The following is a 12,578-nucleotide window of genomic DNA, read 5'->3' as shown; positions in this document are numbered from 1 at the left end:
CCTGTCTATAAAGACAGAATAAGGAATAGAATTATGGTTGTACCTGAATATTTGTATCTTATGGCAAAATCATTACATCCCATAGGAACAGCCATTTAGGAGGCTGCCAGAAAGTTGCCTGGCAAGATTCATAGAACCAAAATTAGATGCTAGAAGAAATGTTGAGTGTTTAATATTACCAAGTCAACCATAATCAATATTAGCCAGCGGTCATCAATACCAAAGAGACTCACTTGTCATAAGTACAGACATCCTATGTAGTACTATCCCAGACATAACCCTTCTCTCTAGTAAATAGCAGAATTGGCCCCGGACTTCTTTTATCCTTCACTGTATCTATGCCCTTTGCTCTCTCCACTGAAAGAATGGAGTTTTTTCCCCTACTCCTTATTCAAGTTTTAGCCACGTGATTTGCTTTGGTTAAAAAAAATGAAGTGGACTGGCTTCAAAGCCAGCCTGGGCAGGAATCCTAGTCCAGGAGACTCTTATCTCCGATAAACCACTAGAAAACCGGAAGTAGCACTGTGGCTCAAGTAGTAGAACACTTGCCTTGAGCTGAAGAGCGCAGGGACAGCGCCCAAGCCCAGAGTTCAAGTCCCACGACCAACCAAAAAAAAAAAAAAAATGAAGTGGAAGTATGATTCTTAGTTCTGGGCTTGGACCTTTAAAAACTTTTGAGTATTTCTGCTTGCTCTCTTAGAGCTTCTATCAATGCTAGAAGATTTGTCTGGGTCAGGAGATGGTCCAAGAAGCTCAAGAGAGCCATGAAGCAGAGCCATAGCCTAGACTAGATCAGCTAATTTCTAGCTAACTAGCAGATACTTGAGAAATAGATCATTATTCTTTTAAGGTATGGTTTTGGGGGGACTATTTGTTACAGAGCACAGTTCCCTGACACATCCTCCAATGATGACTTTCCTACCCCACCAGGTCCCCAGAGTTCCATATCAAATGACCCAGGGTCATAATTCACTAGGGAACATGAATTGGGCTAATGGTGAATTAGAGAATGAAGCTTTTTCACTCTCAGTAAAATTCTACTTGCTATTTGGAAGGGGGGTAGTTATAAAAGTTACCTACTTGTCATAGTAGTAGCAAAAAGCTTTCCTCAGAAAGCTACTTTTGAATGTTAATGATTATAAACACCTCAAAAATCACAATCTAAAATACAATTTGAAGCCTGTCGTTTATAATTTTTCCTTTCAGCAGAGTTTTAGGAAAGCTCCTACGCCCAGCCAAATCCCCAGGCAGTTAAGAAAGCCAAGGCTTTCTTCCTCTTCCTTTAAATCTGTTCCAAATCCATAAGGAAAATTCATGACTAAATGTGGTTGACAATGAACCAAACATCCCAGACATATTTTTAAAGACACTTATGTCTTTGTTAGTTTAAAGGACGCATTGATTTCTGTATGAATTAGAACATGAGGAGGGTCCTCAAAACACTTTATAATCTTGCTTTTTCAGGCATTTCTTCTTTCTCCACCACTCCCAGCCTTGAGCTAGCTTCCCTCTTTCTTTTCCAGCTTACGAGAGGATTGATGGTGTTGGGATAGTTTCTAAAGAAATGTGGGAGGTCTGTAATCCATTTTCTACTTGATGAGGGTTACGTTTACCAGAAGAAATAAACAAAGCAAAGACATTGCCAGCCCAACTGGGCCACAGCTCCATGAAGTGGTTTTTAAAGAGCTATCATATTGCCTTGCAAGGCGACAGTACTTAGAGGACAAGATTGGGGGGCTTTGAGGGCCAGTTAAGCATACTCTTCTATTCCTAAAAAATATCCCTTTAGGAAACAATTTGGCATTCCCAATAAAACGTGAACTTGCTTGGCGGCCTGACCAACTCATCACCACTATTCATCTCATTGTGTAGGCCTGATTAATAACAGTAATTCTTCTGAGAACATAGTGACTACAATGTGGATAGCAAAGGAGCCAAGAGGAGCCAAACAACACCCTTGCCAGACACACGCACATGTACACCCAACTCTCAAACACTGGGAAGTAGAATGAAGCATTTTCTACTTACATTACTGTGAACAGCGTTGAATATTACTTCCTGTGTTCCACCCAAATGTGTACCTAAATGTGTTTTAGATTGGTTGAAAATAGTTGATATTATCTGGGCTGACAATTGTTGCTACATGACAAACCGTCTCCTCTAATCATTCATGTATATGTATTTATTTTTACTCTTGAAACCACCCAGCAAGAATTTGTTGATATTACCATTGTGACTTTATAGATAAGTAACTTTTCCAAGATTACATAGAAGTGATCAAGAAGCTAAGTTTAAGCCCAGGGCTTTGTGTGACTCAAGGGAGCCTACAACTTAAGCACCTTTCTTTAAATCATGTATTCAGTTGATAAACTATAACCTAGGAATCTCTAAGTGGGTGTATTAACAAAGAAAATTATATATATACTACATATACATAAGAGATATACTATATATATATATGCATATATAATTGAATACTATTCTGGCCCATTGAAGAATAATGCAATGGCATAGACAAATTTGGAGCACATGTTTAATGAAGTAAACTAAGCACAAAAAGATAATAACTTTATGATCTCACTAATATGTGGAATTAGCAAAAGCTGATCTTATAGAAGGACAGGACAAAGGATGCTTATCAGAGGCTTGCAAGGTTGAGGGAAGGCAAGCTTGGGCAGATGTTAGTCAAAAGATACATATTACCATGAGATGAGGGTGGAGAAAGTCCAGACAGGTGAATACATAGACACAGCGCTGATAGGCATTTTCTAGGGCTAAGCGAAAAGGATGAAGGAGTGGTGAGTTGAAAATGACTGCTAATAATGGCTACAGAATGCCCTTTATGGGTGGTTAAAATGTTTAAAGCTTATCATGCTAACAGTCACACAACTCTGTGAACACACTAAAGCCCACCATATTGTATTATAATGTGAATTCCATCTCAATAAAACTGTCCTTACACTTTAAAACTAAAATCCTAGAACTAAAATAAGTGAAATGCTATAACAGGCATAAGGCTTTATTCTTTTCTGATTTGAAAAGAGGGAAGAAAGTGTGTAATTTCAAACCAGTATTGAATGACTAGTAATAATTATCGGCAACTGTGTGGCAATTGGTGCTGTGATTGAGAGCTGTTCATTTAAGTCATGCTGATACTTATAGCTGAGATGCAATAACTATGTTACTAAGATGCTATCAGTCACAAAGAGTAGAAAACACAATTCAAATGGCCAAAGAATAAGAAATGTTTTCTCTGGTGTGGTAGTTTAACTGATGTCCGCAGTGTTTTGAACTCCTTTTCAACAACTGGACTGTATATAGTCCTTGAACTTTCAGGGCTGGGACATTCAGGCCATGGATCATATAAGGGCCTGGAAAGTATTTGGTATATGACAGGACAGAAATTGTATGTTTCTTATCAACTGTTGTGGCCATTTGCCCTTATTGATCATTTTGTATGGATTTCAAATGATGTTATAAATATCCAAATGGCCCTTGGCTGAAAAATATTCCCCACACCTGGCTCTACCACCCAAGTACAACAGAAATAATCTCATATGATAGCCAAAGTCAGATGGTAAAAGAAGATACAATTTCTACCATATCCTGCCTTGAGGAAGCCTAAGCAGACCAACATTGAAAGGCCCATGTGTGAAAAGGAGTAAGACCATGCTTCTCACATCTGTCTAGTTATGTGAGTGAATCATGATATAATTGCTCTGATCCCACTAACACATTGCAGAACAAATACAAGCCTTCACCTCCAAGCCCTTTTGATTTGATTAACTTAAAAGGAAGTCCAAAAGTAGATCAGGTTTGATTGGTAAGCCCACCATTTATCATTGAATATTTTCCTTCCCTTTTTACTCCTTTGGTATCATGTAGATTTAATCCTCAATCTAATGCTTTTTGTGGTTATAGAATGACTGCTAAGGGCAATCAGTTGTTCCTTCAATTCAGTAAGGAGGATATAATGAATCCCTTCAGATTTCTTTTGAAAAAGTTTTTCTCCAGAAACCAGCATATAGCTCATCGCTCATCTCTTTGATCAGGATTGAGTCATGTGTTCATTCTTGACTCCATACTGGTAAAGAGGATGAAGACTTTGATTAATCAGGTCTGTCACTACAGACAGCATCACAAGTCATGGGATAGATTAGATGCTGAGAAAGTCACTTCACTAATCAAAGCCATTTGAAGAGTAAGTCAGGTAAATGGAAAGACCCTCAGGTTGTGAGCATGGCAGGCATGACAAGTAATTCCACATTTGGGACTAAGTAAGCCAGTAAAGAAGTTCTAGTTTTGTATAAATGGTCTACTTTCAAAGGGTTCATGAATCTGTTCCTTTATCCCCTATCTGGTATTTCCTATTTTATTACCTGTCCCACCTTCGTCAGCCACCTGTGAATTTATACCTAATCCCTAGCAATCATCATTCAAATGGAGGAAATGTACTAGTCAGGTAACTTTATTTCAATTTCCCACGCCTGACATGCATGGAGTAGTGTCGATATTTTAAAAAATATTTTTGCTAGTGAAATAACTAAGGCTTTATGATAATTTCAATCTTTTTGATAGTCCTCCCCAGATATGTCTAATTTTGTGAAAAAGAAAAATCATAGAGAAATCATAGAATAAGCTTTCTAGCTCCAGGAGTTTCTAGACCCTTCCTTCTCATTTTCCTGAGATGACTACAAATCAAGCCTGAAAAATCTACTACTTTGTTGCAGGCATGCTATATACCGAGCCCTTCGATGGTCACCATCTCCTCATATGGGATTTGGACATTTTCTTTTCTTTTTATTACCGGTCCTGGGGCTTGAACTCAGGGTCTGGGCGCTGTCCCTGAGCATTTTTTGCTCATGGCTAGCACTCTACCACTTGAGTCACAGTGCCACTTGCAAGTTTTTCTGTTTATGTGGTACTACTAAGCCACATTTTCAGCCCTAGACATTTTCATTTGACTGAGATTTGCATACATTTTCATTTGCTTTAAATGCTTGCCTCATAATATTTGATTATGGTATTAAACACTGAGGGGAGTGGAGGGGGTTGGATTTAGAGGCAGAAAACTTAAGGTTAAGTTCTAGCTTTAATATTTTTTTATGTGATAGTACAAGGGCCCTCTCAATCTCCTTCCTCCCAAATGGGGATAATAAAACCTTTGCCCTACCAAACTTTCAAGGTCATTATAATGATCAAAACAAGGCCGTCTCCATCTTAGCATTTTTAAGGTCTACCATACAGCGTGGAGCAGTGTGTAGATACTGAACAAATACTTGGTACTCATGGGGGAAGGGAGAACACAAAAGCATTTTATGAAATGTGAATTACCTAATGATGACCACTTTACAACAGTAGAGTGTGTAAAGAAGATAATGTTTACAAGGCACCAGTGACTCACACCTGTAATACTAGCTATTTAGGAGACTGAGATCTGGAGGATTGTAGTTTGAAGCCAGCTTTAAAATAACCAGCAAAAATCCAGGCTGGAGGCATGGCTCAAGTGGTGGGGCACTAGCTGAGTAAACATGAGGTCCTGAGTTCAAACTGTAGTACTGTCCTAGAAAAATTTTTAAAAAACATTATGTTTGAAGGTTATGTCAGTCTTGAGCTGAGGGACAATTTCACATCGTGAGCAGAATTGCTTATAAACAAGCTAAAAGTGAACATAATTTGTGGACAGTATCCTCTAACCTAAACAGCTAGACCTTTTGGATTTTTTTATTTTACCACCAATAAATGACTAGATTAATAGTTTAAAACACCCAATTTCACTCTCCAACCTTTATGACATAATACATGTGTGCTTAACCTTTGCTTCACCAGTGAACCATACAGAAGAAACTTGGCCGGCGTGTTTGAGGAACAATGACAAGTCCAGAGCAACTGAAGCAGGAGATACACACAGAGAGAAGGACCTGATCAGAGAGCAGAGGAACATGGAGTAGAGCTTGGGGTAATGAAATGGCACAGACTATTATAAAGACACTGACCTTTACTTTGAATAGACTGAGATGCCATTGGAGAATTTGGAGTAGAAAATGGCCTGGATTGATTTGACATTGATACAGATCACTCCTGCTAGAGGGTTGAGAATAGACTGCAAGGCACCAAAAGCAGTGGTAGAAACAACTAAGTGATTTATTGTATTCAGACTGAGAGGGGAAAGTATCTGGGAGGAAAGTCATGGCAGTGAAGGTGATGGAAATGGAAGGCCAAACGATACAACAAATACAACAAAACAACAGACTGACTGGCACAGTCAAGTACTAGTAGACGCTCACTGTTATTATGAACTGCATGACTCATTAGTAGGGCCGGATCACTGAATGGTAGACTCGGATGAATGATTATGAACTAGAGACTGGACCTTATGATTAGAAAAAGGAACTGTGCAGACACCGAGTGGCTCATTCCTATAATCTTAGCAACTCAGGAGGCTGAGCTCTCAGGATCCTGGTTTGAAGCCAGCCCTGGAAGGAAAGTTGATGAAGACTCTTATCTCTAATTCACCAGCAAAACGACAGTGTTGGAGTTCAAGTGGTAGGGTAACAGCCTTAGAAAGCTGAGAGATAGCACCCAGGCCCTGAGTCTAATCCCCAGGATCAGCTGAAGAAAAGAAAGAAAGGGAAGGAGGGAAAAAGGGAAGTAGAGGAGAGGAAGGAGGGAAAAAGGGAAGTAGAGGAGAGGAGGAAGATAGGGGAGGCGAGGAGGAGGGGAAAGAGGAAAATGGAAAAAAGAAATTGAGCATTTTTTGTGGGGTAATTGAAGTAGAATTGAATCGAAACTAGAGTTCAGATTCTCACTGAACTCTGTGTTTGAATGTCTTTTAAAATCACACACACACACACACACACACACACACACACACACACACACATACACATATCTGTGAAACATTTGTTGAAGTGCAGCACGCCTACTTATTAAATATCATTTCTATGGGCTCACATTTTTTGGTTTATAAGCACAAGAGGCCACGAACCCTAGTATCTCAAGCAAATGTGTTAAACATCTGGGTCTGGCATAAGCTTCTCCTGTGGGAGGCATTGTTTGTGCAAACTTTTATTGAATTAAAAAAAAAAAAGGACTGAGTTTCAAAATATTCGTGTAACCTAGTAAGACTATTTCTCCGAAGCCAAAAATCAAAATACAGAGTTCTTTAAACCAATTAATACTAAGGCTAGAAATCTATTCTCAGTGCACAGCCTGGTTTCAAAACCAAAACGAACTTAAATATCCAGTGCTCTAGCTCAAACAGGGTGGTGTCTGGCCTGAAGTAAGTGGATTTTTCTAGGCTTCTGGTGGCTCCTAGATCTCCGTGGTGCGCTTGGCTCATAGCTGCAATTCCAACTCTGCCTCTATCTTCACATGGCTTCTTCCTCTCTCAGTATCTCTATGTGCTCTCTCTCTTCTTATAAGCATACCATTCATGGAGCTTAGGGATTATATACTTCCAGTACGACATCATCTTAATTCAACTCATTATACAGCCAACTCTATTTCCCATGTTCCAGCTGGGCATGAATTTTGGAAGGACGCTGCTCATTTAGTTTTTGTGGAAGTCAAGCAAGAGATGGTAGAGCATGTTAGAATTCACTGGTTAGGGGTCTCAAAGTGAGGGGGGGTGGTAGTGGTGAAGAAATGAATTTTAAAAATTCAAATGAAGTTCAGAATTTGGAATAAAAGGTATCCATGGAAATAAAGTCTCCTCCTCCCCCGCAACCTCCAGTGGGAGTTTTTAGAAATATGGAAGATCTTAGGAATTCCCTGGACCTGAGGTGTCACATGACCTAGATCTCATAGGCTAAAGTTCCAAAACTGACTTCTGGGTTATAAGTAAAAGGCATTTGAAAGAGTGAGGTGAGGAGATAAAAGGACAAGAGGCTGGTGGTTCGGGCCTATAATCCTAGCTACTCAGGAAGCTGAGATCAGAGGATCACAGTTCAAAGCCAGCCTGAGTAAGAAATTCCATGAAGACTTTTATCTCCAATTAACCAGCAAAAAGCCAGAAGCAGAGGTGTGATTCAAGTAGTAGACTACCAGCCTGCAAGCAGAAAAAGCTAATCAAGATCATGAGACCTTGAATTCAAACCTCAGTACTAACACACACACACACACACACACACACACACACACACACACACACACACACAAACTAACAGTTAAGTTTTATTTTCATTTTTCATCTTTTTATTATTAAGTAGTTATACAAAGAGGTTACAATTCCATAAGTCATATTATGAGTACAATGCATCTTGATCAATGTCACCCCTTCCATCATTGTCCCCCATTTTCCTTCTTCCAAACCTACCCTCAGGTTACATAGTTAAATTTTTTTATTGTGAAAATACTGTACAGAGGGGTTACAATTACATGGGCAAGACAATGAGTACATTTCTTATCAAGCATTGTAGCCTCCTCCTTTGTTTCTCCTTCCCATCCCTTCCCAGCCTCCCCCCCACCCCCCCAACAGTTAAGTTTTTTAAAAGAGAACTATGGAGAAAAAGAAAAGCACTATCTCTTTAGGGTCAGGGTTTAGGACCTAGCACTGGCATGTGAAGTAGCACTGGCATGTGAAGTGTTGAAGCTACATTTCATAAGGAAAGGGAGGTAGAAAGAATGGGAGAGATGGGGGGTGCTTTTGTGGCTCCCAGAGCTGCCCATGCTGTGGCCAGTTGCTCATGATCCTAATTAACTTCAAAGCCCAGAATACCACATGGGAGTCTGTATGCATCACAGTTCTTAAAGTAGAGAGATGGCCATCTGCTCTGCATACAAGACCTCTGAAGCCTTCCTTCCTTTGCCAATGATGTATATTCTGTCTGGACTCTAATGAGTTGCCACATACTTTTGGCCTCTGTGGTTTGTGTTGTCTCTCATGGTGCCAGGGAGTATCTGACTAAATTCTCATGAAAGGACACCAACCTAGATCTAAATTTGTGAGTGTTCTTTGGTAGCAAAGGGCTAGGAGAATCTTATAGATTGAGCAAATAGCTGTCCAATTCCTGGAACAAAAACAGTTAAAATAGCTTTGTGCCAGGCACTGGTGGCTCACACCTATAATCCTAGCTAACTCCAGAGGCTAAGATCTGGGGATCAAGGTTTGAAGGCAGGAAAGTCTGTGAATGGAGAAGTGAATAATCTGTCTTCAACTCCCACCACCCCACACTGAATACATACCCAGGCCTCCAGTTTTCCAATTACAGTGGTCTTCCCAGTGCCCTTGCCACCTACACTTGAACTCAAGGCCATGCTTTAGGTCATAGACAAATAGCAACTCACTGGTGAGAAAGTGGTATCTGCCTGAAAATTACTGCTATAATTTGCATGTGGTTTGAGACAAACCTCCAAAACTCCTCTTGAGAGGCAGTAGGACCTTTAAGAGGAATTGGGTAGGTGAGGGCTTTGCCCTCATGAAGGGATTAATGTGTTTCCACTGGAGTGGATCAGCTATTGCATCAATGCGTGATCATAGAGCAAAGCTGCTCACGTTTTCTGTCTTCTGCACACACCTTCCTACCCTTCAGCTTTGCTACCATGTCCTAGAATAGCAGTCTCTAGATTTCTGTGACAGCAACAGAAAAAAGGGAGTGAGCCAGCTGCTGAGATGTCGGTGGATTTGCTGTCTGTGCAAGCATACTATGTACTGACATGTGGGAATAGTTTGGACAACTAATTCTGCAATCTGAATGTGTGCAGCATGCCAGACTGCCCTCTACAAGGAAAGTTAAGCATTGTTTGTTACTAGCAAAGAGACTGTTGGAGTCTCAGCACTGCCCTGTATTTACAGAGATGCCTAGGAAGACACAGGCACCAGGTCATGCTGCTAGACAGCCTAATGGACTGGGGACAAAGGGAGTGCTGGAAAGACAGAGCAGTGAATTTCTGGGAATGAGTGGGGATAGTCTGGCTCCTGGACAAGGGGTGTTGGAATGAAGGCAGTTGATCTTAGATGAAAGGAGTGACTAAAGATCAGAAAGGGCTGAGAGAGTGCAGTCTCCCTCATGAAGAACAGCAGCTACATGCTCCTACAATTAGTGAAATGAGGCTATCCAATAGCTCTCTAGCCTTAGAACAATGGGAATAATTTATCAAATCTTGATAAGTGGATATCATGAGGATCTTGGTATTAACATCTAATTACAACATATTCATTTTTATATTAATGTTCAAGAATATCCCAAATTCCTGAAACCAATACTGCTAATCGCGGTCTGTTACATGTTGTTCCCCTCTATGAGATTATACCACAAAAAGCAACTCAATATATCATTCCTGGGCTAAAACCTTTCATCTACTTTATGGCTTATTTCTCTGCTAGTTTCTGGCTGAGATTCATGATTAGAAACAATTAGCAAGTCATAGAATCTGACTGGCTGCTGTCATCTCCAGAAAAGCTAGTCAAGTGATAAATCTGTCTTCTATTTTTTCCTTTGTTCTGGAGCTTCTTGGCTATTATATGTGTGTGTGCATGTGTGTATGTATACATGCACATATATACACATATATACATATATATGGTAACTTTTAGTTACCCTGAGGGATTCTGGTGAAGATAGCAACCATCTGTTAAGCAAAGTCATTAAGAAATTTGAGCCCAAAAATATTAACACAAAGAAAAATCTGTGTATCTCTTGGTGATTGGTGAGCACTGACCAATTCCAAACTATTGAAGAGCTCTATTAAGTGTTTGCTCTACAAGAGGAAAGAAAATAGTGCATTTCAGAGTACATGCACACCAAATCAAAAAGAAATGTTCTACCTCATATGTTTTTGTATTTCCTCTAAATGTATTTAATAGTTCTAAGCAGAAGGATCTTACTCTAAATTTCAAACATGTCTATGAATGTTCATAAGAAATTCGGTGATATAAAATAGATCTCTGAAAATTATTAAAATCAAACTAAGCTGGCACTGGTGTCCTGTGCCTGTAATCCTAACTACTCAGAAAGCTGTGATCTGAGGACTGAGATTCAAAGCCAGCCCAGGCAGAAAAGTCTATGAGACTCTTATCTCCACTTAACCAGGAAAAAGCCAAAACTGGCAGTATGGAACAAGAGGTAGCGCACCAGCTTAGAGTGAAAAAGCCAGAAAGAGCTCAAGGCCCTAAGTTCAAGCCCCGTACCAACCAACACACACAACCAACACAACACACACACACACACACACACACACACACACACACACACACACACACACACACACACACACACACACACACACACACACACAGAGATCTAACTTAAATTACTATACTGTGCTGCTATTTTCCTTCAGATGTTGCATAAGTCCTTGGAGAAATGTGTTATCAGTGGATTGTCTGCCTGATTCATCTTTCTGACTCCAACAACTAGCGCAAGCAAACTTGATTCCCAAGTATTCCCTTAAGACAAAGACCTTTAACAAACAGGATTTCAACTGGGCTAGAGGGAACACCAAAGAATAATTGCTCCTTTGTCATGGCATCTCTCTCTCTCTCCCTCTCTTTTTCCTCTCCCTCCCCCTCTTTCTCCCCCTCCCCCCTTCTCTCTCTGGGTGACCTTTTTGGCTCAGGAGGAACAATTTGTGCACATTACACTTAACACCCAGGCCACAAAAATACATTTAAAACCACTAAAAAAAATGAAGTAATCAGACCTACTTAAATGCTTTCACCATCTGGGTAAATAACACCCCAAGGGCCAAGGCTGTTACCTAAGAAAATTTTCTAAGTGTGTTACCCAAGTCTGAGAGGCAACAGGTACGTGGATTTTGTGCCAATTAGAAGTGTTATGATTGGCACACAGCTGTGAAACTCTAAAATTATAGTTTAATGGAAATGCTGGCTGTCATCCCCAAAGTACATTTCAAGGAATCACAAAACTTAGAAAGAGCTGAATGGAAGTTTTCATCTGTGTGGAACTCACAGATTACGTGATAGCACAAAGACTTTTGCAGGTGCCCAGCTCTTACTCCACAGCCTCTTTCACCATACCCCATTCATCCTTGACAAGCTCAAGTCCAGATCCTCGATGAGGGTCAGCACAGCCAACACAGAGATAATAGGGTCCCCTAAAAGCCAGGTTGCTGGGATCCATGTTGAAGCACAATGCTGGAATTCAGACAGCAGTCTTCTTCCCAGCCTTGTTTAAAAAAAAAAAGAAACACACACACACACACACACACACACACACACACACACACACACACACACACACACACACACACACACACATCCAACCATTCCCAAGTGAATGGTTGGATGAGTGAAGCAAAAGGCACTGGGTTCTGAAAACCTCTGGAACTCTTTCCCAAATGTTTTGGGTTTGGCCTCACAGTACACACTTTGCCCCAGGCCATTCTTCCCTTAATTTTTAGGCCCAAGTGTATTTGAAGGTAAATTGATCCCACATGCTTCTGATTCATTTACACTGAACTCATCAGCTCATGTTTTGAAAGAGCAATCCTGGTCCAAGAAGCTCTCTGAGCCTGCTTTTATGAAATCTCTTTGTGTCTTTTTTTTCTTTCTTCTTAGAAGCAGGAAGCTACATTTGGACATATGCAAGTCAAATGCAAGCCCCAGGGTCTTGAGT

The 12,578-nt window shown here is 40.3% G+C and overlaps 1 long non-coding RNA gene across 1 annotated transcript in view; it reads left to right on the top strand.

Moving 5' to 3' along the window:
- LOC138810510 (uncharacterized) overlaps nucleotides 1-12,578 on the top strand; it is a 35,983-nt gene extending 23,405 nt beyond the window's left edge. The window contains exons 2-3 of the long non-coding RNA XR_011367147.1: nucleotides 5,830-5,959; nucleotides 12,521-12,578. This is a non-coding gene — a long non-coding RNA (uncharacterized lncRNA). The remainder of the gene's footprint in view (nucleotides 1-5,829; nucleotides 5,960-12,520) is intronic.

The sequence above is a fragment of the Dipodomys merriami genome, unplaced genomic scaffold (assembly GCF_024711535.1).
Source record: "Dipodomys merriami isolate MVZ:Mamm:240054 unplaced genomic scaffold, mDipMer1.0.p SCAF_50, whole genome shotgun sequence".
NCBI lineage: Eukaryota > Metazoa > Chordata > Mammalia > Rodentia > Heteromyidae > Dipodomys > Dipodomys merriami.
This window is presented reverse-complemented; position numbering and strand designations above follow the sequence as displayed.